General features: G+C 41.1%; 2 protein-coding genes and 1 long non-coding RNA gene across 4 annotated transcripts in view; 1 reads left to right on the forward strand and 2 right to left on the reverse strand.

The window, feature by feature from the left end:
• The window catches only part of LOC134284822 (uncharacterized), an 85,436-nt gene extending 61,918 nt beyond the window's left edge, over positions 1-23,518 (forward strand). The window contains exon 2 of the long non-coding RNA XR_009995955.1: positions 5,211-23,518. This is a non-coding gene — a long non-coding RNA (uncharacterized LOC134284822). The remainder of the gene's footprint in view (positions 1-5,210) is intronic.
• Positions 1-24,089, reverse strand: part of LOC134284823 (uncharacterized) — a 496,062-nt gene that overhangs the window by 131,906 nt on the left and 340,067 nt on the right. The window lies entirely within an intron of this gene.
• The window catches only part of LOC109408929 (cytosolic purine 5'-nucleotidase), a 168,403-nt gene that overhangs the window by 80,295 nt on the left and 64,019 nt on the right, over positions 1-24,089 (reverse strand). The window lies entirely within an intron of this gene.

Below are 24,089 nucleotides of genomic sequence, written 5' to 3' on the forward strand. Positions count from 1 at the left end.
GAGTCAGAGCAGAGCCAGAGCAGAGCCAGAGCAAAGCCAGTGCAGAGCCAGAGCAGAGCCAGAGCAGAGCCAGAGCAGAGCCAGAGCAGAGCCAGAGCAGAGCTAGAGCAGAGCCAGAGCAGAGCCAGAGCAGAGCCAGAGCAGAGCCAGAGCAGAGCCAGAGCAGAGCCAGAGCAGAGCCAGAGCAAAGCCAGTGCAGAGCCAGAGCAGAGCCAGAGCAGAGCCAGAGCAGAGCCAGAGCAGAGCCAGAGCAGAGCCAGAGCAGAGCCAGAGCAGAGCCAGAGCAGAGCCAGAGCAGAGCCAGAGCAGAGCCAGAGCAGAGCCAGAGCAGAGCCAGAGCAGAGCCAGAGCAGAGCTAGAGCAGAGCCAGAGCAGAGCCAGAGCAGAGCCAGTGCAGAGCCAGAGCAGAGCCAGAGCATAGCCAGAGCAGAGCCAGAGCAGAGCCAGAGCAGAGCCAGAGCAGAGCTAGAGCAGAGCCAGAGCAGAGCCAGAGCAGAGCCAGAGCAAAGCCAGAGCAGAGCCAGAGCAGAGCCAGAGCAGAGCCAGAGCACAGCCAGAGCAGAGTCAGAGCAGAGCCAGAGCAGAGCCAGAGCAAAGCCAGTGCAGAGCCAGTGCAGAGCCAGAGCAGAGCCAGAGCAGAGCCAGAGTAGAGCCAGAGCAGAGCCAGAGCAGAGCCAGAGCAGAGCCAGAGCAGAGCCAGAGCAGAGCCAGAGCAAAGCCAGAGCAGAGCCAGAGCAGAGCCAGAGCAGAGCCAGAGCAGAGCCAGAGCAAAGCCAGAGCAGAGCCAGAGCAGAGCCAGAGCAGAGCCAGAGCAGAGCCAGAGCAGAGCCAGAGCAGAGCCAGAGCAGAGCCAGAGCAGAGCCAGAGCAGAGCCAGAGCAGAGCCAGAGCAGAGCTAGAGCAGAGCCAGAGCAGAGCCAGAGCAGAGCCAGAGCAAAGCCAGTGCAGAGCCAGAGCAGAGCCAGAGCACAGCCAGAGCAGAGTCAGAGCAGAGCCAGAGCAGAGCCAGAGCAAAGCCAGTGCAGAGCCAGAGCAGAGCCAGAGCAGAGCCAGAGCAGAGCCAGAGCAGAGCCAGAGCAGAGCTAGAGCAGAGCCAGAGCAGAGCCAGAGCAGAGCCAGAGCAAAGCCAGTGCAGAGCCAGAGCAGAGCCAGAGCAGAGCCAGAGCAGAGCCAGAGCAGAGCTAGAGCAGAGCCAGAGCAGAGCCAGAGCAAAGCCAGTGCAGAGCCAGAGCAGAGCCAGAGCACAGCCAGAGCAGAGTCAGAGCAGAGCCAGAGCAGAGCCAGAGCAAAGCCAGTGCAGAGCCAGAGCAGAGCCAGAGCAGAGCCAGAGCAGAGCCAGAGCAGAGCCAGAGCAGAGCCAGAGCAGAGCTAGAGCAGAGCCAGAGCAGAGCCAGAGCAGAGCCAGAGCAAAGCCAGTGCAGAGCCAGAGCAGAGCCAGAGCAGAGCCAGAGCAGAGCCAGAGCAGAGCCAGAGCACAGCCAGAGCAGAGTCAGAGCAGAGCCAGAGCAGAGCCAGAGCAGAGCCAGTGCAGAGCCAGAGCAGAGCCAGAGCAGAGCCAGAGCAGAGCCAGAGCAGAGCCAGAGCAGAGCCAGAGCAGAGCCAGAGCAGAGCCAGAGCAGAGCCAGAGCAAAGCCAGAGCAGAGCCAGAGCAGAGCCAGAGCAGAGCCAGAGCAGAGCCAGAGCAGAGCCAGAGCAGAGCCAGAGCAGAGCCAGAGCAGAGCCAGAGCAGAGCCAGAGCAGAGCCAGAGCAGAGCCAGAGCAGAGCCAGAGCAGAGCCAGAGCAGAGCCAGAGCAGAGCCAGAGCAGAGCCACAGCAGAGCCAGAGCAGAGCCAGAGCAGAGCCAGAGCAGAGCTAGAGCAGAGCCAGAGCAGAGCTAGGGCAAACAAGAGCAGAGCTAGAGCTATGAGCTATAAGGCTGGCTCACACGCGAAACAACGCAATGGTAAACCGTTAACTCATAGTTACAATAATTTATTAACCAGTACAGCAACAGTTTCCTTAAGGTTTTGCGAAAAATTGTAAGCCGTGGTGTACTACCATAGAGCTATCATTACCTTTATGGTAAAACGTTACGTTTACCTTTGCGACAAAGGTTAAACTTTAGACTAATCAGTTTAAGCTTAATGGAATAATTTGACTTCCTCTTCGAAGGAAATTGTATTCTCTGCGTCATTACAGTAATGGTTATTCAATGGTTATTTTATAGTTATCGTACATTGTTTGATTTCCAAACCATTGTACTTAGCGTGTCACTCTGAATCCGAACCATGTTTTCCCTCGCATGTTGTTCCCCAAGACCGGGGCAACTTTCTGATCTTTTCTGAAAACACCAGAGGAACCCTATTCACGCTTCGAGGAACGCTAACGACGTCGAGACATGCAGCGGCGCTTCGAAAACCCCTTTCAAGCCAGTCAGCGGTAATCTTTGTTTGGCGAAAATTCCTGTACCTACCAAGTCAGAGAGCGTACACAGGGATTAGGTACGTGTCCCCCAAGAGAGAGGAGGGAGTGTTAAATTTTCCACTTGATGAAATCTAACCTGATGGCAGGATGGCGAGATAGTGTCGGGAGGATAAACTTTTGCGTGTTAATGCAAATGAGAAACACTAATCGGTAACTGCCTTAGCTGGCGTAATAAGACGATACAGATACACGCTGGAGGTAAGTTCTGGGAAAGTTTTCACAGGTGATTCGTATTCTCACGGGCTAATGTTTCGGGTTTGAGGTGACAACCAAAAGAACAGTTTTAGTTTAACCAAATGAAGCACGTGTTTCACTGGGGATTTAGAGAATGACTAACATAATGTTCAACTTAACTCAACCCATCTTTAACTTTCGTAAGGTGACAATTTAATATATAATATAATTGTGATCTATGTTCCAGTAAAGAAATTGTTCTGTTTGCGAATGAATAATGATAGTCAAATTACCATTTCCCATATGATAACAATAGCTTATATAAATAATAAAAAATATTACATCAAACGGTATAGAGTTATTCAAGTTCATCGCATATATTCTAACTATTTCTCGCATAAATGTCAAATCTTTTATATATTTTTTCTATGAACAATTGTTACCATATAAGAAACAATAGTTTTACCATACGGGATATGGTTATAAGGCATGTGATAGATCTGGCCGACTTCAATCTAATGGGAATGGGTTTCTCCATGATTTCGACAGATTATGAGCAAATGGGAACTAGTGGAAGATATGTCAACCATAGCAGCTATGGTTGACATGGAAATCGATTCAATCAATTCGAATAACTACAGTTCAAAGCATCGCATTTCCGCGTAACCTTGAATTGAATATCATCAAAACGGGGAAAAGACGTACATCCGACGAGCAACACAGATATTTCGCTTCCGATCCGCTGATGGTTTCTGGATCCCGCGCAAAAAAAAAACGAGCAACAACCACCTCGAGCGTAAAAATTCATTTTGCAACGTTATGATACAAGGCACACACCGCCACTGACTGTCTTGTTCGGTAAGCACGAATGCAGATATGCAGTGCAGTGTGATGCGCGCGGGTTGTGGGATGCACTTTTTCGCGTTTTTGCTCGAATAAAAACTAAACTACATGGTGCCGCCGAGAGGGACGTGAAAATGAATTTTGTTCAAACCTCGGAGGGGCAAGCCAATATCCATCCATGAGCGTGGTTGTATAGTTTTTTTGTGTTTTGCTAAGGCACGGCTTGGCTGGATGGTGCTATTTAATAAAGAAAAGAACTGCTGGGGTTGTTTGGAATAGAACGCAATGAAAATGGGGAAATATTTGAAGCGGGTACAATAACTGGAATAGTTTTTTAATGGTAATAATTTAGAAAACCATTTCATAAAAAAATCAATTCTTAAAGCAGGTTACCATTACACAAATAATGTTCCAATGGTTACGATTTAAAATGATTTAAAATCCGAAATTAATAGTTTAAAAAAAAACTCTACTGGAAAAGACGAACTCCGACATGACTATGACCATATCAGTGACGAGCCAACTCAAACTGAGTTACACGCTTCGGAGAAACACGGAACAATTGCATGTTTTTGTTTTTGCATGCCATGAGCTCTAGTGATGAATGAAACTATTTCCGAGTAATGAAGTGATGCAGCTGTTAACACAGAGAACCATCTTTTGCTGAGATATTGATTTTTTTTGGCGCAGATTGAATCAGGAACAAAGGTTGTTAGAAGTGTGTTTCATGTTGTTTTTTATCTTCTCGTAAACATTTTTTTCACTGTCTCCAATTAAACATCTCATCTACTCAACGTCACTTATCTCAAATTACCAATCAGAAACTGGTAATTGTTTAACTCTCTCGAGTTGTATTCTTTTCATCCCATTATCAACCTTCGGTCCACTTATTTATCACTTTTTTTTAAAGAATTTTGAGCTGATAAGCTCCAATCTCTGCATAACACCTAAAACGTGAGCTATTTTGCTCACGTTATTAGTGTTATACTATACTATAAACTGAACAAACAATCCTTCTGGCGCTCGAACCAAGAGCTAGAGCAGAGCTAGAGCAGAACCATACAGTGAATTGTAAATAAGATTTTTACAATATATTATACAGGTTGTTAAGTATCGTAACAATACAAAAAAATATTTTTCTCCATATATATATTTTTGCAAAACCATACATTTTATTGTAAATGAATTGTTTGAAATACTGATACGTGGGCTTCAATATACCGTATATTGTATGGTACATGTATAGTTTCAAACAATAAAATGTACCGTTAATATATTGTTTTTAATTGTAATTTTACTACTGGCTATACATTTAATCAAAAGGTTTAGGAATCGTTCTCTTTTGTTATGTTGTATTGTTTTACATTAGATAAACCATATTATGTTATATTATCTCGTCATGTTCCTTCGTTAATGGCAGTTCTAGCCAAACTAACCTAAACTCGTCTAAGTCTGAGTAGCCTCTGACTGCATTAACAGTTGAAGCTTAGGATCCCATATCCCACCAGCCAGATAACTGGGTTTTGCAAACTAAGCATTATTTGTGGCAACACTTTGAGCGGCATGATGGAACCATGCCGAGCGCGCTAAGTGTTATTAGACAACTAGTGCAGTTGCATGAAGTGGGTGACGAGGTACATAAAAGTATCATTACAGCGTGCTTAACCGTTATTGCAATATTGAGGCTCCAGTTTGACTGAACTATGAAATATGTACATAACAACTCATAGGTTAAAAAGCGAAGACGAACTTATATCAGAAGTCGTTTCAGTGTCCAGTCCAGTCCTTATGTTAAAAATGGCTCTACGTCAAAGATAAATCGCATTTAATTCGGTTGTGGTACAAGGCAAGTTCACATGAGAGAAGGGGAGAAAACTCCCCTAAATGCAAATACAGAAAGAATAGTGTTGAACTCATCCACTGATTTACGGTAATCTGGCCTGCGTCTTTCCGGGTTGACCTACATTCGTATTCCTCTCATCGCACTCTACATACCTAGCCCGCCATATCTCTTGTATCTGCGATTCTTAAGACATCTGGTTTACTACTTATTTAAACATTTTATTGACTTTAAATTGATGTTTCAACTTTTTCACTTTTTCTCTTTCATTTCCTTTGCAACAAAAACGTCACGAGCATCAACAAAACAAAGCACGGAAAAAATCTAAAACTGAATAATTTTAAATGCACGGAAAAAGATTGTTTCGGAGTAGTGAATGGTTCAAACGTAAGAAAAACAGTATAATATATTGTTACATAAAGATCGGATGTAAATGTATAGTAGCTACAATGTGCACTGCTTTTAGCGAACCATTCCATTACAATACACTATATTGTAGCTGGTACACTGTATGGTACAGGAATGGTTTTCACCAAATACCCTATGGTTAGTTTTTATCCGGGCAGAGCAGTAGTCTACTACCATAGAACTACCATTACCTTTATGGTAAAAAGTTACATTTCCCTTTGCAACAAAGGTAAAACTTTAGTCATTAGACATACTCAATGGAATCATTTGACGTCCTCTTCAATGGTTATTGTATCATTTTGGTCATTACAGTAATGGTTATTCAATGGTTTTCTAACAGTTATCGTATGATATTTGATTTCCAAACTATTGTACTTAGCGTGTCAACCTGGATTCGTTCCATGTTTATCCGTCGTACATATCTTGTTCCCGACGAACACCGGGGCAACTTTCTGATCTTTTCGCGACGAAAACACGCGACTCTTCACTTGAGCCATCGTGCTCTTCATTATTTGTTTCAGCGAATCAAATAGTTTACCCGTAAGTTAGACAAAGCCTAGAATGTTGATTCACAGGGCTGGATATGATTCTGAAATCTGATTCTTGTTAATGTGCCAGCTTTATAAAACATTTTTATATTCGATGAGCCACTAAGCTCAGAATCGGATCTGAGGCTGTCGTCATAGTTCTTGGCGGTGTGTGTCTCACCCCACTCCAACGAAGGGCTTCGTTGGGGGTACAAAACTGTTCAAAATTCAGAATTCTCTTGACCGAAGAACGTTCAGCCTTACTCTTTCCGTGAGCCATTGTGCTCTTCATTTTTATTAAACGAATCGAAGAGTTCACCTGCAGCTCGAACAAATTCCAGAAGACTGATTCGCAGTGCTGGGGATTTTTGTTAAATTGTCAGCTCTATCGAACATCGTTCGGTTCACTGAGCCCCTAAGCTCACAGCCGGTTCCGAAACTCCCTTTTTAGTTCTTGGCAGTGATCTCATCCCAATCTAACAAATGGTTCCACTGTGGAACAACATTTTTCTAATGTCTAAGGTGTTCGTAACGGTAGTTGTAAAATTGAAATGGTTAATTCTTACCAACCCCAACTCACTGCTTACTGCTTGTTGAGCTATCATAGCTCTCAAGCACTTTAAAGTATCACTGATGAGCACTTTAGTTGGTGATGGATACAGTAAATTTTGACGAAAAATTTCGTAGCAATGCATTGAATAGCGTATGAGACACGTGTATTGAAGTGTTGATGAGCCATTCAAGCTCCCCCGATCATTTCACACTATTTAGTCTTGATCCATAGGGAAATACACTTCATGATACATAACAATTCACTGCTCATTCCATTTTCGGGACGTGACAAGTGAGCTATTTAGCTCCACGTTTATGACAATGAGGAGCCATTTAGCTCACGAATTAAACTTAATCTAATAGAACTCATCCCTCGCTGATATTGTTAGAGTTTCTGCTGAAATGTTGGTACCGACGTTCATATGGTCACTGTACTGGTTAGGGGCACGTAGACCATATTCTGGAAATTTTGGACACCCCCAATAAATGTTCTCGCTATATGAGCAATTTAGCAATCTCCTCGAGTTTGATACGTACTCAATGCTCTAGATGACTCTGACCATACGCTCTATAAAAATCGATCGACATTATGGACAGATTACTCTGAAAAACTGTAATGTAACTGTGATGTTCCAAGATCACTATCACTATACTATATCTGATCAAATCATATACTTAGAACTGATTGTTGAGTCATCGAAGCTCCTAAAAGTTCTGCTTGAACTTTAAATTGCATCAAACTTCTCTGCTTGATCCAGTAATGAATTATGGCAGAGGAAAAGATGATCTCATAAACGAAGTGAGCCATTTGGCTCTTAGGTGAGGAAAACTCCCAGTGTTACTCTTTTCACGTGTTATGAAGCAGTGGATATCCACAGGAACTTTTTGATATTTGGAACTCTCTGAGCCAAATAGCTCCAACTTTATTACACACCTCAATTGAACAGAAATGTTTTCAATTAAACGCTAATTATGCTTCCATTAGGATTAGATCTTTCTCAAGACCATGACGCTGTAAGCGTTCATATTGCTGCCGATTGGTATAAGTTCCGGAATTCGCAAGAGCCATGTGGCTCTTATTTTAGTGGCGGCGTTTTTCATACACTCCACTAAGTTTGAAAAATAAATAGGTACCGATTGTATAATCTTTCAAGTACCAAAGGATTGTGAGCCAGGCAGCTCCTCCAATTTCTTGTGATGATGTTTATCAATTCACAAAAAAAAAAACGTTATAGCGAAGCTTGGCAGGATCTTCTGCACGGTCATAAAGCTCCATTGAATGTTCATGTCGTCACAGATCGAACAATGCTTCAAAATTCCTAAAAAAGAGTACCACGAAAATAGGAGCCACAGAGCTCAATCCAATTTTCGTGGTACTCTTTTTTAATCAATTCAACGAAATGCTGCATTTCACAGTGCTCTAGTGAATCATCTATAAACTTATTGTACAGCCTTTCGAGCTGTATTACGTTCTGAGCTATGTGGCTCCCATTTTTGGTAAAACTCTTCGTCATTTTAACCCAACGAAAATCAATTCTGTAGGTAAATTTAACAATTATTTAGCAGAAAAGATCTTCTGGTTTTCTTGTGGTAATGTTGTGGCTATGTGACTGCAATTTAGTGGTTTTGTATGCTAGTGACCATTCGAGCTCGAGATATCTCTAAACCATGTATCCCCCATTTTGTGGTGTTTTTTTTTACAATCCACCATAAGCTTCGGAGCATTAGAGATCTCTTACTCACATACAACCGGGTTTTGAGCTATTGACGTTAATTTTGCCTAGTAAGGAGTTTCGTTAGATCTTTTCCAAGATCATAATGCTGTATTGCTGCTAATTGCGCATGTTGTTGATGGTTGATTCAAGATCTGGAGCTCTCAGGAGCCATGTGACTCTTGTTTATGTGGTATTATTTTTCTTACACTCCCACCAAACTTGCGAGATACATTGACACTGATTGCATAGCCTCTTGGGCATCAGAAGATTGTGAGCCATCTAGCTCCTTCCATTTTTGTGGTGGTTTTTATCAATCATACAAAACAAATGTAAAAGCGAAAATAGGCAGGATCTGTTGCACGATCGCAATGCTCTAGTAAATGTTCATGTCGCCGCAGATTGACCCATTTTTCGAGCTTTCTGTCTGTTGAGCCCTGTGGCTCCCATTTCCATGGTGTTTTTTTTAATCAATTCAACAAAATTCCACTTTTCGCAGTGCTCTAGAGGATCATGTATCAACTTATAGTGCAGGAAGATCTCGACAGAAGTAACTTCAAATATTAATTCAGAGAATTCAGGGATGCCTCCTAGAGATACATCAGAGATTCATCCAGAAGAAGATCCTTCAGGGATTCTCATAAGAGGTCCTTCACAGATTAGTCTGAGAGTTCTTCCATGGATTCCTTCAGAAGTTCCTTCAGGAATTCCTACAGGAATTTCTTTGGGAACTAGTCCAGCAGTTTCCTCAGAGATTCCTCCAGGAGATCCTTCAGAAATTCCTGGAATTTGTTCAAGAATCCCTCCTGAATTACTTGGAATTACTTCGGGATGCCTCAAGAATTTTTTCAGAGAATGTTTCAAGAGTTCTTTCAAGGATTGCTCTAGAAGTTCCTTCGGTGATCTCTCAGGGATCTCCCTATTAGCTCCAGGAGGATTCAGGGATGCCTCCAGGTGTTTATGAGGAATTACATCAGAAGTTCCCTAAGCTATCACAACGGGAGTTCGTTCATGTATCCTTCCAGAAGTCCCTTTAAAGATTCTTTTAGGAGGATTCATAAATGCCACCTGGAGATCCATCAAGAATCCCGTGAGAAGTTTCTTCAGGAATTCCTGCAGGAGGTCTTAAGAAATTAGTCTAGGGGTTTCTGCAGGGATTCCTTCTGAAGTATCTTTAGAAATTCCAGCAGGAGTTCTTTCCAGGAATTCCATCAGAGATTCCTCCAAGAGTTTCAGGGATTATTGCAGATGTTTTTTCAGAGATTCCTCCTGAATTTCTTCAGGGATCCTACAAAAGTTCCATCAGAGAATCTTATACGAGGATCCAATAATACCTCCAGGGGAATTCATGGATTACCCCAGAAGTATATTCAAGGATTCCTATATAAGAGCTCCTTCGCAGATTTCTTCAGGATTGCTCGAGAAGTTCCTTTAGGAGTTCTTCCAGGGATCGCTGAATCTGAAAGCTCCCCATCAGATTGTAGATTGAGGTTGAGATTTTCCAGGAAGACTAACGGATGCCTCCAGGAGTTACATCAGAAGCTCATTCGGGAATTCTTACAGGAGTTGCTTCAGGGAATCTTGTAGGAGTTCCTGCAATAATTCCTTTAGGATTATAACCAGGCATAGCTCCAGGATATTCTTGAGGGATCTTTCATGGAGTTTCTACAGGAATTCCTCAAGGATTTCCTTGTTGAAAATCCTTCGTGGATTCCGCCTGGAAATCCTTTGGATATTGCTACCGGAATTCTTTTGAACAATATCCTGGAATCACTGCACGGATTCCTCCTGAAATTCTTTCGGGGGTTCCTTCTAATATTCCGTCGAATTTCTTTGGTGATTCCTCTTCGAATTCTGTCGGAGATTCCACCTGGATCCCTCATGGGATTCTTCTAGGGATTGCTCTTGCATTTCATTTAGGGATTTCTCTTGGACTTCTTTCGGGGATTTATCCTAGAATTCATTCTGGAATGTCTCCTGGAATTCCTTCGATCATTCCTCCTGGACATCCTTCATGAATTCCTCCTGAAATTTCTTCGGGGTTTCCTCCTGGAATTTCTTTGATGAATTTCTTCGGAGAATACTCCTGGATTGGTTCAGGGATTCCTCATAGAATTCCTTCTGGAGTCCTTCTGGAATTTCTTTGGGGTTTTCTTCTGGAATTGCTTCACTGATTTCTCCTAGAATTCCTTCGGGGATTCCTCCTGGAATTCCTACGGAGATTTTTCCTGAACCTCCTATGGGGATTCCTCTTAAAAATCCTTCTAGTAATCCGCTTGAAAATTCTTCGGAAATGCCTCCCAGATTTCCTGCAGGGGTTCCCCCTGGGATTCCTGCAGGGATTTCTCCTGTAATTTCTTCGGGAGTTCCTCCTGGAATTCCATCAGGAATTCTTCCAGTGATTCCGTCGGGTATTCCTGCTGGACTTCCTTCAGGAATTTCTCCTGGACATCCTTCGGGGATTTCCCCTGGAATTAATTCGAATATTCCTCCTTAAAACCCTTCGGGGATTCCTACTAGAGTTCCTTCGGGGATTTTTCCAGGAATTCTTTCGGAGATTCCTCCTGAACTTTCTTCGAGGATTCCTCCTGAAATTTCTGCGGGAATTCCTCTTATAATTTCTTCGGAGATTTTTCCAGCAATTCTTTCGGGTATTCCTATTGGAATTCCTGCGGGAACTATTCCTAGAATTATTTCAGGGGTTTCTCATGGAATTCCTATGAGGGTTCATACGATGATTCCTCCTGGATATTTTGCGATGATTCCTCCTAGAAATAATTTGAGGATTGATTCTCGAATATTTTCAAAAAAAATCTGGAATTTCATTGGGGATTCCTCTTGGAATTCCTTCATCAACTCCTCCTGGGATTTTTCGGGGATTCCTCTAGATATTCCGTCGTGGATTCCTCTCGGAATTCCTTCGGGGTATCCTCCTGAAATTCTTTAGATTTCTTTCGGAGATTCCTCCTGAAATTCCTTCAAAAATTCCTCCTGGAATTTTTTCGGGATTTCCTTCTTGAATTTCTTCAGTAATTTCTCCTAGAATTCCTTCAGAAATTTTTCCTGGTATTCGAAGACTCTTCCTAGAGTTCCTTCGAGGAATCCTTCTTGAATTTCTTTGGAGATTCCTCCTGGACTGCCTATGGGGATTCTTCTTAGAATTCCTTCGGTGGTCCACTTTGAAGAATCCGATTGTAATACCATCGAAGATTCCTCCGGAATTCCTTCGGAGGAGGTGCCCTCTCGGATTCCTGCAAGGATTTTTCCTGTAATTTCTTCGGGGATTCTTTCAAGGGTTCCTCCTAAAACTCATTCGGGGATTCCTCCTGATATTTTGTCGGGGATTACTCCTGGAATTCCTTCGGGATTTCCCCGTGGAATTCTTTTGGTGATGTCTCTTCAAATTTCTTCGGAGATTCCTCCTGGAATTCTTTTGGTAGTCCTCCTAGAATTCCTGCAAGGTTTCCTTCTAAAATTCCTTCGGTGATTATCCCTAGAATTGCTTCGAGAAGTTCGCTTGAAATTTCATCGGGGATTTCTCTTGGAATTCCCTTGGAGATTCCTCCTAGAGTAATTTTGAGGATTTCTCGTAGAATTCCTTCGGGGGTTTCTCGAGGGATTCTACCTTCGAGGATTCTTCCTAAAATTCCTTCGGAAATTTCTCCTGATATTTCGTCAGGGATTAACCTTAGGGACTCCCTCTTAGTGTTGGTATCCCTCTTAGATTCCTTTTAGAATTCCTTCGGGGATCCCTCACGGATTTCCTGCGGGAATTCCTCTTAGAATTCCTCTGAGGATTCTTTCTAGAATTGCTTCGGAGTTTCCTGCTGGAATACCTTTTGAGATACCTCCTGGAATTTTTTTGAGGATTCCTCATGGAAGTCTTTCGAAAATTCCTCCTAGTATTCTCTCAGGAATTTCTCCTGGAACTCCTTCAGAGATTCCTTCTCACTATTTTTTATTGATTCCTCCTAGATATCCGTTGGGGATTCCTTCTCGAATTTCTTTAATTTCCTTGGGACTCCTGCTTGAATTAATTTGGGGAATCCTCCTGGATTTCCTTCTGAAATTGCTCGAAAACTTCAATCAGAGATTTCTTTAGAATTTTCTGCAGGGATCTCTAAAAGCGGTTCTTGAACCACCAGAGATTCCCGCAGAAGTTCTTCAGGGTTTCAAACAGCAGTTCCTGCTGTCCAGAATTTTCTTCATGGATTCCTTCAGGAGTTTCTTTCAGGCTCCTCCTAGGATTCCTTCTGAGATTCCTCCCTGAAATTATTCGGGGATTACTTAGTGTAAATAGTGTGACCTAATTATCAAGTTCAATTACTTCTGAAGGTTCTGAGAAAACCAAACAAAAACTGTAGCAAAATCAATATTTTATTGCCCTTCATTTGCAATGGAGTATTCAACATGCATTACATTAAGGATACCGGTAATGTCTCTATATTTCTTTACAATTATAAATATTTGTTATCGCTAACCTCGAAACAGCTGCGAATACTTCGGCCCTCCAAACTTATATAGTATTAACAGATTTTTAGCTTGAAGGTGAGTTCAATGAACGTTTATATAGCTCTTCTCTTTCAAAGAGCTGTCTAGCTCTTTTATTTATTTAGCTGCAGGGTTAACCCAGTTGTGGCTCGATGATACTATCAGTATTCACTTGTTATTCTAAGGAGATGTTGTACTTCATGTTCTCTGTAGGCCGTGCTCGCACTGAGCTGTTGTAGCTCCTAGGAGTTCTGTATCCATATCATTTCAAGAGCTGTTAAAACTCTTGCGTCATTTCGATTTATTTTAGGTGTTGTTGTCAAACTTCTTGTCGTAATAGGTTTCTGATTTCATGCAAAGTTCATAGATGTATATAAGTGGCCGACGATCCATCCCTCTCTCATTGCTTGTTAAGAGCTGTTACAGCACCTGTGCGCTCTGCGTTACTTGAAATCCTCTCGTTAATTGAACAACTTTGCTCTCGGCCAAGTGGCAGTCTGGTTTCCAACGATGTTCCCTACTAGATTCGTCTGAATGTTTTGCAGCTATGGAGATTTTACCTGATTGGTTTATTGTTGGATTTCAGAGAGCTATAGAGCTCTTCTGTTTTTTAAGTGCAGGAATAGCCCAGCTGTGGTTTGATGAAACGTTTTGTATTAACTAGCCTTTCTAAGAAGATGTTGTGCTTCATTATCTTTGTATATGCCTGCTCGCACTGAGCTGTTAGAGCTCTTAAGAGTTCCATATCAATTCATCCCAAATTCATTTCATGAGCTCTCAAACCTCTTCGTTGGCCTGGATGGATTTGATGTTCAAAATACGGTAAAAGTTCACCACGCAGAGCTATAAAAGCTCCCGAACATTCTGCGACGGCCAGCCTCATTTTAAGAGCTACTAAAGCTCTCCACGACTCTTGAAACTTTTTGCGCTGAAAATCAATAGCGAAATGAGCCATTTAGCTCTTACATTTCTTACAAACCGTAGGAATTCTGTCGCAGTTACTCGATCGAGTTTTTTCTTGGCGCTGCGAGTGCTGTGTGGATTCATCACTCGCTCATTGCTTGTTGAGAGCTATTACAACTCCTGGGCCTTGAGCGTCACTTGCAATCCGCTCGTGAGCAACTTAGCTCTCGACCAAGCACCAGTCTGATTTTCGTTAGTGGTTCTGGCTAGATTCGTCTAAATGTTTTCCAGCAGTGAAGATTTTCTCTGATTGCTTTTTCTAACCGGGTTAGAACTCCGGATTCGGTAGTCTTCCTTATCACACACTCACTGTGCTTGGAGAGTTTAATAGCTCTCAAGCAAGCTGCGTGTTTCAGTTTGAGAGCTGCTTAAACTCTTCATGAGTTGCAATCCATAAATCGCTTGTTGGGGTTCTGAAGCTTCTGGGTGTTTTGCGCTATTCGACTTCGTATCCAACGATGCTGAAGTTGTGCGTCCACATGTGGTGAGCCATTTGGCTCCAAATTTTCTGTGGTAAACAGTCGTGACCTATTAAGCTTTTACAGCTTGGACACTCCAAACAATTTGGCACGAACTCTCTCCAAATTCGGAAGTCTTCCATCACATTGTGCGTCATTCAACTCCACATCAGGCGATGCTGAAGCTCTTTCCACAATTTGCTAACGGATTCGTAGCGCAAACAAGTTGCCGAAGTTGAGCTTCCACGTGTGGTGAGCCATTTGGCTCCAAATTTCGTGTGGTAACCAGTTTTAATATATACTTGAGATAGTTTGGGCCCTTATACTAGTTCTTGGCTGAGTCGACTGATATAATCTGCTGGGTTTAGGACTCCAAGTCTGATAGAATTCCACCTGGCACTTACTGTTTGCAGAGCTTTCGAAGCTCCTAAGCAATCTATGTGATTCAGTTTTTGTTTGAAAGTTACACGAAATTTTCATGCGCCACATTGCGCCAATTTTTCTTGTTGTTCAGGTTGAAACAGATTAACCGCTTGATGATTATTTCTGAAATGAATGAGCCAATTAGCTCCACTGTCACAAAGCTTTCTTCTTTTTATTCGTGACCAATTTAGTTTTTAGAGCATGGACAGTCCAGATGTGCCACGAACTCTCTCCCAATTCGGTAGTCTTCCACTACGCCCTCACAGTTTGGAGAGTTTTGTGGCTCCCAAGCAATCTGAACTTTCAGTAAGCGAGTTGCTAAAGCTCCTCATGGATAATGTTTACGTTTGTTGTGCTGCTGAAGCTTCCGAGTGTTTTGCGTCAATCGGCACCATATCAGGCAATGTTACTCCTCTTTCCGCAGTACGCTAATGGATTCGTAGCGCAAACAAGTTGCCGGAGTTCAGTTTCCACGTGTGGAGAGCCATTTGGCTCCAAACTGTCACACTGTCGACTGAGTTTTTCTACTGGGTTTAGGGCTACAAGTCTGATAAACGTACACCTCGCCATCACTGTTTGCAGAGCTTTCAAAGCTCCTAAGCATTCAAGTGCGATCTAGTTTTTGTTTGAAAGTTGCACACAATTGTCAGCGGAGGAGTCACAATGCACCGATGAATCCTTCTGTTCAGGAACTTCCTTTATTTCGAAAAGAAACAATAGCTTGATGGTGTATCTGAAAGAAATGAGCTATTCAGCTCTTACTGCTTCGTTAGTCTGGATGTGGCTCGAACGAAAGATTGTTTTTCCTGACGCTCCAATTTCTGGTTAGATCCACCACTCACTTACTGCTAGTTGAGCTGTGAAAGCTCATGTGCATTCTGCGCCACGGTGGCGTTCAATCGCTGCCGGAGTTGAGTTTACAAGCGTGGTGAGCTATTCGGCTCTTTGTTTTGTGAAGTTATCGGTATTACGATAGTTTTTCTGGTTCGTTGTTCCGCTTCGTTACAAAACTTTTGGGCTGCAGCTGCAGGCTCTTGTAATCTTCTCGTTGATTGAGCAGGTTCGCTCTTCTCGATTGAACCACAGATTTAGCTGGTAAGTTTTGCAGTGGTTAGGGAGAATTCTTATGTTCTGCGTTCATCACACACTTACTGCTGCTGCTTTTGAGGATAAACTATGAATTTCCTGGTTCCTGTATGCTTCCATTTATCTTCCAATACTATTTGCTGGAGAAATTCCTCCAGAATGTTTTGAATTTTTGAATTCCAGAAGGAATGCCTGTAAGAATTTCAAAAAATAAACCGGTACGAATTCCTGGATAAATTATGGGAGGGATACCTAGTGAAATTTCTGAAGAGATCTCATGAGGAAATCCTAGAAAAATTTCTGGAGGATTCCTTGGAGGAAATTCTGGAGAAATTCCAGGAGGAATTCTTGAGTAAAATTTCATAAGAAATGTCTTTAAAAATTCCTATATGAAATCTTAGAGAAATTTGTGAAGGAATCCTTGGAGGAATGCCTGTAGAAACTTCTGGGCAAATTCCTGGCGTAATTCCTGGAAGAATTCCTGGAGAATTTCCTTGAGCAATTTTTTGGGTGAATTCTTGGAATCCCTAGGAGAATTCTGGGAGAAATTCCTGAAGAAATTTCCAGAGGAACTCTGGGAGGAATTGCTGGAGAAATTTCTGAAAAAAAAAATCCCTTGAGAAATTCCAGGAGGATTTCCTGAAAGAACACTTGGAGGAATTTCTAGAGGACTGCCTGGTGAAATCTCTGGAAATATCCCTCGAAAAATTCGTGGAGAAATCCCTGAAGTAATTGCTGGAGGAATCTCTGGAGGAATCTCTGGAGGAATCCCTGAAAATTTCCTCAATAGTATTCCTGGAGAATTTCCTGAAAGAATCTCTGAAGAAATCCCAAGAGGATTCCCAGGAGAAATTCCTGGACGAATTGCTGGCATAATTCCTGAAGGATGCCAGGAATATTCCGGAAGAAATTCCTGGGGTATTTCCTGGAGGTATTCCGGAAGAAATTTCCTGGGGAAATTCCTAGATAACATCCCGGAGGAATAAATGGAGGAGTTCCTAGTGGTATTCCTGTGGAAATTTCTAGAGGAATCTCTAGAGGAACTCTGGAAAGAATTACTGGATGAATATCTAGAGGAATCTCCAGAAGAATTCTGAGAGATTCCTGTTTCTATTTCTGTTATTTTTCTATTTTTGAAAGAACTCCTTGAGAGATTCCTGGAATTTCTAGTGGAATCGCAAGTGGAGTTCCTGGAGAAATTCTCGAAGGAATTCCTGAAGGAGTCTCAGGGGGTTTCCTTGAAGAAATTTGTGAAGAAATCCCTGGAGGAATATCTGGAGGAATCCCTGGTGGAATACCTGGAGGAATCCCTGAAAAATTCCTGAAGGAATTTCTGGAGAATATTCTTGAAGATTTTTTGAAGAAACCTCTAGAGGATTTCCTAGAAGAATCTTTGGAGAAGCTTCTGGAGGATTTCCTGAAGAGATTTTTCATGTAGAAATCTCTGGAGGAATCCCTTCAGGAGGGAAATCCCCTGGAGGAATATCTGGAGGATCAGGAAGCAATTCCTGATAAAATCTCGGGAGAAATTCCTTGAGAAATACCTAGAGGAATTGCTGACTTAATTTCTGAAAGATGTCCAGGAGCAATTCCTGGGGTAGTTCCTGATGAAATTACTGGGGTTATTCCTGGATAAAATGCTGGAGGAATACCTGGAGTAATTACTAGAGTTATTTCTTTGGGAATTTCTGGAGGAATCTCTAAGAGAAATTCTTGGAAGAATTACTGGATGAATTTCTAGAGAAATTCTGGGAGAATTCTATTCCTATTCTATTATTTTTCTGTTTCTGAAATCCTGGAGGAATTTCTAGCGGAATTTCTGGAGGAATTCTTGGATAAATCCTTGTAAGAATGCCTGAAGGAATCTCTGGAGGAATCATAGAAGCAGTTTGTAAAGAAGTCCCTGGGGGAATCCCTGAAAAATTACTGATGGTATTCCTCCAGGAACTTCCTGGAAGAATCCAGAATCCTCTGGAGGATTTCCTGGAGAAAACCCTGAAATATTCCTGAGGGTATTCCTGGAGAATTTCTTGGAAGAATTTCTGAGAAAATCTCCAGAAGAATTTCTGCAAAAAATCCTGGAGAAATTGTTGACATAATTTCTGAACGATGTTCAGGAGCAATTCGTGGATCAATTCCTAGAGAAATTTCTGGAGGAATTCCTGATGAAATTCTTGGGGTAATTCCTGAAAAATTTCCTGGAATAGTTCTTGGAGATATTCCTGGATAAAATCTTGGAGGAATTGCTGGAGGTTCTCCTTTGGGAATTGCTGGCGGAATCCGTGAGGGAATTTCTGGAGGAATTCCTTCAACAACTTCTGAATGAAATTCTGGGTGAATCTATGGAGAAGCTCTGGGAGAAATTTCTGAAAAAAATCCCCTGAGAAATTCACGGAGGGATTTTAAGAGAAATCTCTGAAGGAATTCCGAAATCTCTGAAAAAAATCCCTGAAAATGTTCCTGGACGAGTTTTAGCGGAATTCCTAGAGAAATATCTGTAGTGATTCCTGGAGGGAAAAGGAAGATTTCTTGGAGGATTTTTTGGAAAAATTCCAGAAGGTATTCCTAGAAAAAACCCTGGAAGAGTTTCTGAAGCAATCCCTAATTTATGATGATGTTCACTGATTAACTCCTGGTGTAATTCCTGGAGGAAACCCTGGAAAATTCTTGAAGGTATTCCTGGAGAATATTCTTGAAGAATTTCTGAAGAAATCCCTAGGGGATTTCCTGGAAGAATCATTGGAGAAACCTCTGCAGGATTTCCTGGAGGAATCTTCAAAGAATTTCCTGAAGAGATTCCATGGAGAAATCTCTGGAGGAATCCCTTAAGCAATTCCTGATGGAATCGCATGAGAAATTCCCGGAGAAATACCTAGAGGAATTGTTTTTTTTTTTTTTATCTGTATTAACGAGATTTTTAGCCCTAGGCTAGTTCATCTCGGGACCCACGCTTCACTTCCCTTCCGAAGGAAGAACTCACATTTTGCGAGTTTGTCGGGAGTGGGATTCGATCCCAGGTCTTCGGCGTGATAGTCAAGTGTTCTAACCATCACACCAGGTCCGCTCCTCAGAGGAATTGTTGACATAATTTCTGCAAGATGTCCAGGAGCAATTCCTAGAGAAATTCCTGGAGGAATTCATGTAGAAATTCCTGGGGTAATTCCTAGATAAGCTCCTGGAGAAATTCCTGGATAAAATCCTGGAGAAATTCCTAGAGGTATTCCTTTGGGAATTTCTGGAGGAATCTCTAGAAGAATTTTTGGAAGAATTACTGGATGAATGTCTAGAGGAATTCTGGGAAATTTCTATTTTTATTCTATTACTAGCTGTTCCGGCAAACGTCGTTCTGCCTGACTACTGTGTTTTTTTGACATGCAGCTCTGTAGAAAAATGCCACGCAAAATGGAATTTCAAACTTTCTCGTTTTCGTTGCGTTCGCTGTCGATTTTCCCAATTATTTTTTCGCCGAACACGTCGGAGCACTGCACGAATGGAACATTGAAAGAATGGTATAGATCCGTTGGCCCGTTTCCAAGCCTATTCGTAACATACAAACACCATTCCATTTTTATTTATATAGATTTTTCTATTTCTGAAAAAATCCCTTGAGAAAACCCCGGAGGAATTTCTAGCGGAATTTCTGGAGGAATTCTTGGATAAATCCTCGAAGGAATTCCTGAAGAAATCCTTGGAGGAATCCTAGAAGCAGTTTGTAAAGAAATTCCTGGGGGAATCCCTGAAAAAATGCTGATGGTATTCCTCCAGGAATTTCCTGGAAGAATTTATGAAGAAATCCCTAGAGGAAAATTTCCAGAAGAATTTCTGGAAAAAATCCTGGAGAAATTGTTGACATAACTTCTGAAGAATGTCCAGGAGCAATTCCTGGATCAATTCCTAGAGAAATTGATCCAGGTATTCCTGAAGAAATTCTTGGTGTAATTCCTGGAGAATTTCCTAGAATAGTTCTTGGAGAAATTCATAAATGAAATCCTGGAGGAATTGCTGGAGGTTCTCCTTTGGGAATTGTTGGCGGAATCCTTGAAGGAATTCTAGGAGGAATCTCTGTAGTAATTCCTTCAACAATTTGTGGAGTAATTTCTGGGGGAATCTCTAGAGGAGTTTTGGGAGAAATTTCTGAAAAAAACGCCAGAGAAATTCCCGGAGGAATTTCTGAAGAAATCCCTGGAAAAATTACTAGAAAAGTTCCTGGAGGAGATTTTAGTGCAAATCCTGGAGGAATGCCTGTAGCAATTCCTGGAGGGAATACTGGAAGATTTCTTGGCGGAATTTCTGGAAAACATCCAGAAGGTATTCCTAGAAAAAATCCTGGAAGAATTTCTGAAGGAATCCCTGCAGGATTTCCTGGGGTAATTCCTAGAGGAATTCCTGAAGAAATTCGTGGATGAATCTCTTAGGGAATTCGTATAGGAATACCAGAAATAATTCCTCAAGAAATCGCAGATGGAGTTCTTGAACAAATTCGGGAGGAATCCTTAGAAGAGTTTCTGAAGAAACTCCAGAAGGAAACCCGGAAGAAATTTCAAGAGGAATTACTAAGGGAATCCCTAAGCAGTTCCTGGAGGAAGTACTGAATCAATTCCTAGAAAAGTTCATTAAAAATACAATGAGGAATTGCTGGAGGAACCCTAAAAATAGTTCGTGGGAGAATCTTTTGAGGATGTTTAAAATAAGTTGTTTCAGAAAGAATCACAGAAGGAAGTCCCGAGTTAAGTCCTGCAGAAATTCTTGGAGGAATCCCTGGGAGATATCCTAGAAGAATACCCGTAGAGATTAACGGAGGAATCTCTAGAAATACTCCTGGAGGAATTTCTGGAGAAATAACTATACGCATTACAATTTCCCAGAGGATACCTGGAATAATTCTTAGCGGAATCTCTGAAGAAATTCATGGAGAATTCCCAGTGAAAATTTCTGAAGAAATTGCAGATGGAATCTTTGGAGAAATCCTGAAGGAATACTAATAAGAGTTCGTGCAAGAACGCCTTGGGGAATCCCTGTAGCAGTTCCTGAAGAAACCCCAGGAGAAATCCTGGGGAATTCCTAAATAGTTCCTAGAGGAACTATTGGATTATTTTTTGGAGAACTTCTGAAGCAATTCTAAATAGTGTTCCTGGGGGAACCCTTGGAGGATTTTATTTAAATAATTCCTGGAGTTGTTTCTGAAATAAACACAGAAGATATTCCCGGTCGAATCCTTGGAGGAATGCTTTAAGGAAAATCTGGAGGAGTTCCGGAAGCAATCCCATGATGAATTCCTTACGAAATCCCAGGAAAGCTTTCTTAACAAATTCCTGGAAGAATTTCTGTATGAAGGCATCCTGTAAAAATGAAGGCATCCATGTCTGCAATATTTTTTGGAAGAATTATTGTTGGAATTTTTGGATGGAGAATGTTTTGTACAATGATTTAAGGAACTCCTAGAAATTTCTGGAGGAATTATCGAAAAAAGCACTGGAACAATCACTGAAGGAACTTCTAAAGATATCCCAGGAGGAATTCCCGGAGGAATGCCTGGTGAAACCCATACAGGAATTCATGGAAAACTCTCTGGAGCAATCCATGCTAGAATCACTGAAGGAAGCTATGGAAAATTCCTGAAGGAATTCATCGATGTATCCTTGCAGAAGTATTTGTAAAAAACTGAAGGAATCGTGGGGGAATTCTTAAAGCATTTCTTGGAACAAACCCTAAAAAAAACTATCTGAACCCTGCAAGATGTCCATGGAAGAATTCACGAAAGAGAATCTCCTGGATATGTTCCTTGAGAAATTTCTGAAAGAATCCTTGGAAAAGTTCCTGAATAACTGCCTAAAGGAATTTCTGGAGATGTCCTTGAAAGAATTTGTTTAGAAATCCCAGGTATTATTATCTTAGCATGACGTTTGTTTTAATTGAATACAAGTGAAAATTCGTGTAGCAATAGCATATAACTGCACTCTATAGCAGCATATAATTCTACAAAGTCCTTGTTTTTTCCTACCGGAAACTTGCCATACTGTTTTTGTGTTCCATGAATACCTAAACATCACAAAATTTAACCATTCATCCTGTAGGATATTGATTATGCGTGTTATTCGGTTGTGTACAATAATAACAATGACGTTTATTTTCTTCCTCCTGATTCTCAGCCTACTATAACAATAGTTACGATCTTAGCCTACTACATCTTTCCCTTTCTTCAAATAGCAGAACTATTCTATTCAGCGAAATCTTGTATTGCACATTTTTTTATGATTTTCAAATCGAAGCCCCGTTGCACTCATATAGTGATATCATGGGCTTCCTCCAGAAGATACTTTCGTCAATCGTCAATGTTCGTCCATTAAGCCTTCCTCTGCGTTTTCCGACATCCAGCATAGTTGTGGTTATCACAATAGTTGGAAAATGTCTCCCTTTGATTCTCCTATGTACCATGATTAACACAGCTTCGGATTTCGTCATGATGGATTCTTCAATTGTTCAAACTCACTTTCCTTATATGGAAGTTATCTAAAATAAACTTCAAGATACATTATACACATATTCATATACTTTAAAGTTACTAAATAATACGCCAAACGAACTGAGCTGGGCTCCTTCATTTTGGTATGTAATCAAATAAAATCATCTTAAATAGACTAGGATTCGTAATCCTCTTCATTCTTTTTTTTTTCAACTCCAAATAGACTAGGATGACTTCATCCCCTATATTTGGTTACAGAAACGGACTAGAACTCACTGAGCTCCCTACGTTTCTTGCTAGGAATGGACTAGGATTTGTAATCCCCTACATTCCATTTTTTCTACTCCAAATAGACTAGGATGACTTCATCCCCTATATTTGGTTACAGAAACGGACTAGAACTTTTCGAAAGTTCCCTACGTTTCATGCTAGGAATGGACTAGGATTCGTGATCCCCTACATTCCATTACTTTTTTTCTTCTTCGAACTCCAAATAGACTAGGATAACTTTATCCCCTATATTTGGATTCAGAAACGGACTAGAACTCCCTGAGCTCCCTACGTTTCTTGAAAGGAATGGACTAGGATTTGTTATCCCCTACATTCTATTTTACCTACTCGAAGTAGACTACGGTGCATTTATCTATATATACAAAAATGAATAACATTCAGGAAACCACGATTGTCTGGAATCCTCCATTCATTTGGTTGTTCTGTTCTGTTGATGTACTTAACCCTCTACGCACTGCGATGGTCTAGTGTACGTTCAGCGTGCCTGTCTAGATCATATATACCCAAACATCCTACTAGGGTTAAACGTTTAATTCACGCTGTAGTTCGCCAATCTGATGAAAACTAGTTTACTGCATTAAGTTATCTTTCAACATGTCGTATCTCGACATTTCACAACTCGAAGTTCTCTTTATCTCTACATGTCGATGTCCCTTTATTTCGATATCTTAATATTCAAACCATCCGGTAAAAGCAAAGCGATCTTTTGTTCTTACGAATCTTCTCGGTTACGAAAGCTTGCTATTAAAAGCATTGATCAAAATTGTACTTCGTCTCAAGATCTCCCAGTCTCAACGGTTTTTTTTTCGTGATGTCAATCATATTTCTGTGTAAAAATGCCTGCGACATTTAATAAGATTAAACTTTTTCATACTGTGTTTTGAACTCTAATGCATTTTCATGTGTATGGATTTCTTTCAACTTCATTTTTAGTCGTGACACGTGATATTTTTTTCAATTTTAAAACCAGTAGTGATTATTTGTGTGAGTGCTAGTCATTACTTCTAAAAAATAGATATCTTAATCAGCCATTTGAAGCCTGAGTTTTATGGTTAATTTATTTTTTTACCGTTGCTAAGTCTATTTTCAACCATTTAAATTTAATACACATTAAAACGCTATTAGAATGATTGCTCTTCTTTGATAGTTAGTTTAAGTAGTGTTTGTTTCTTCTTTTATTTGTTTTCAGAATTTGTATGTAGTATACATTTATTAAATTAAAATATGCCAGAAGAAATTTCACGAGAATATCCAATTTGTTTACAAACAAGAAGTTTCAAATAGCATATTGTTCAACAAATATATAAACAAAACTATTAAAACACATACAGCGCACATGTTGTACATAAATATTTGTATCTAACATACGACTAAATTAAGTTATTTTCAAGCTCC

Source organism: Aedes albopictus, chromosome 1 (genome assembly GCF_035046485.1).
Source record: "Aedes albopictus strain Foshan chromosome 1, AalbF5, whole genome shotgun sequence".
Classification (NCBI taxonomy): Eukaryota; Metazoa; Arthropoda; class Insecta; order Diptera; family Culicidae; genus Aedes; species Aedes albopictus.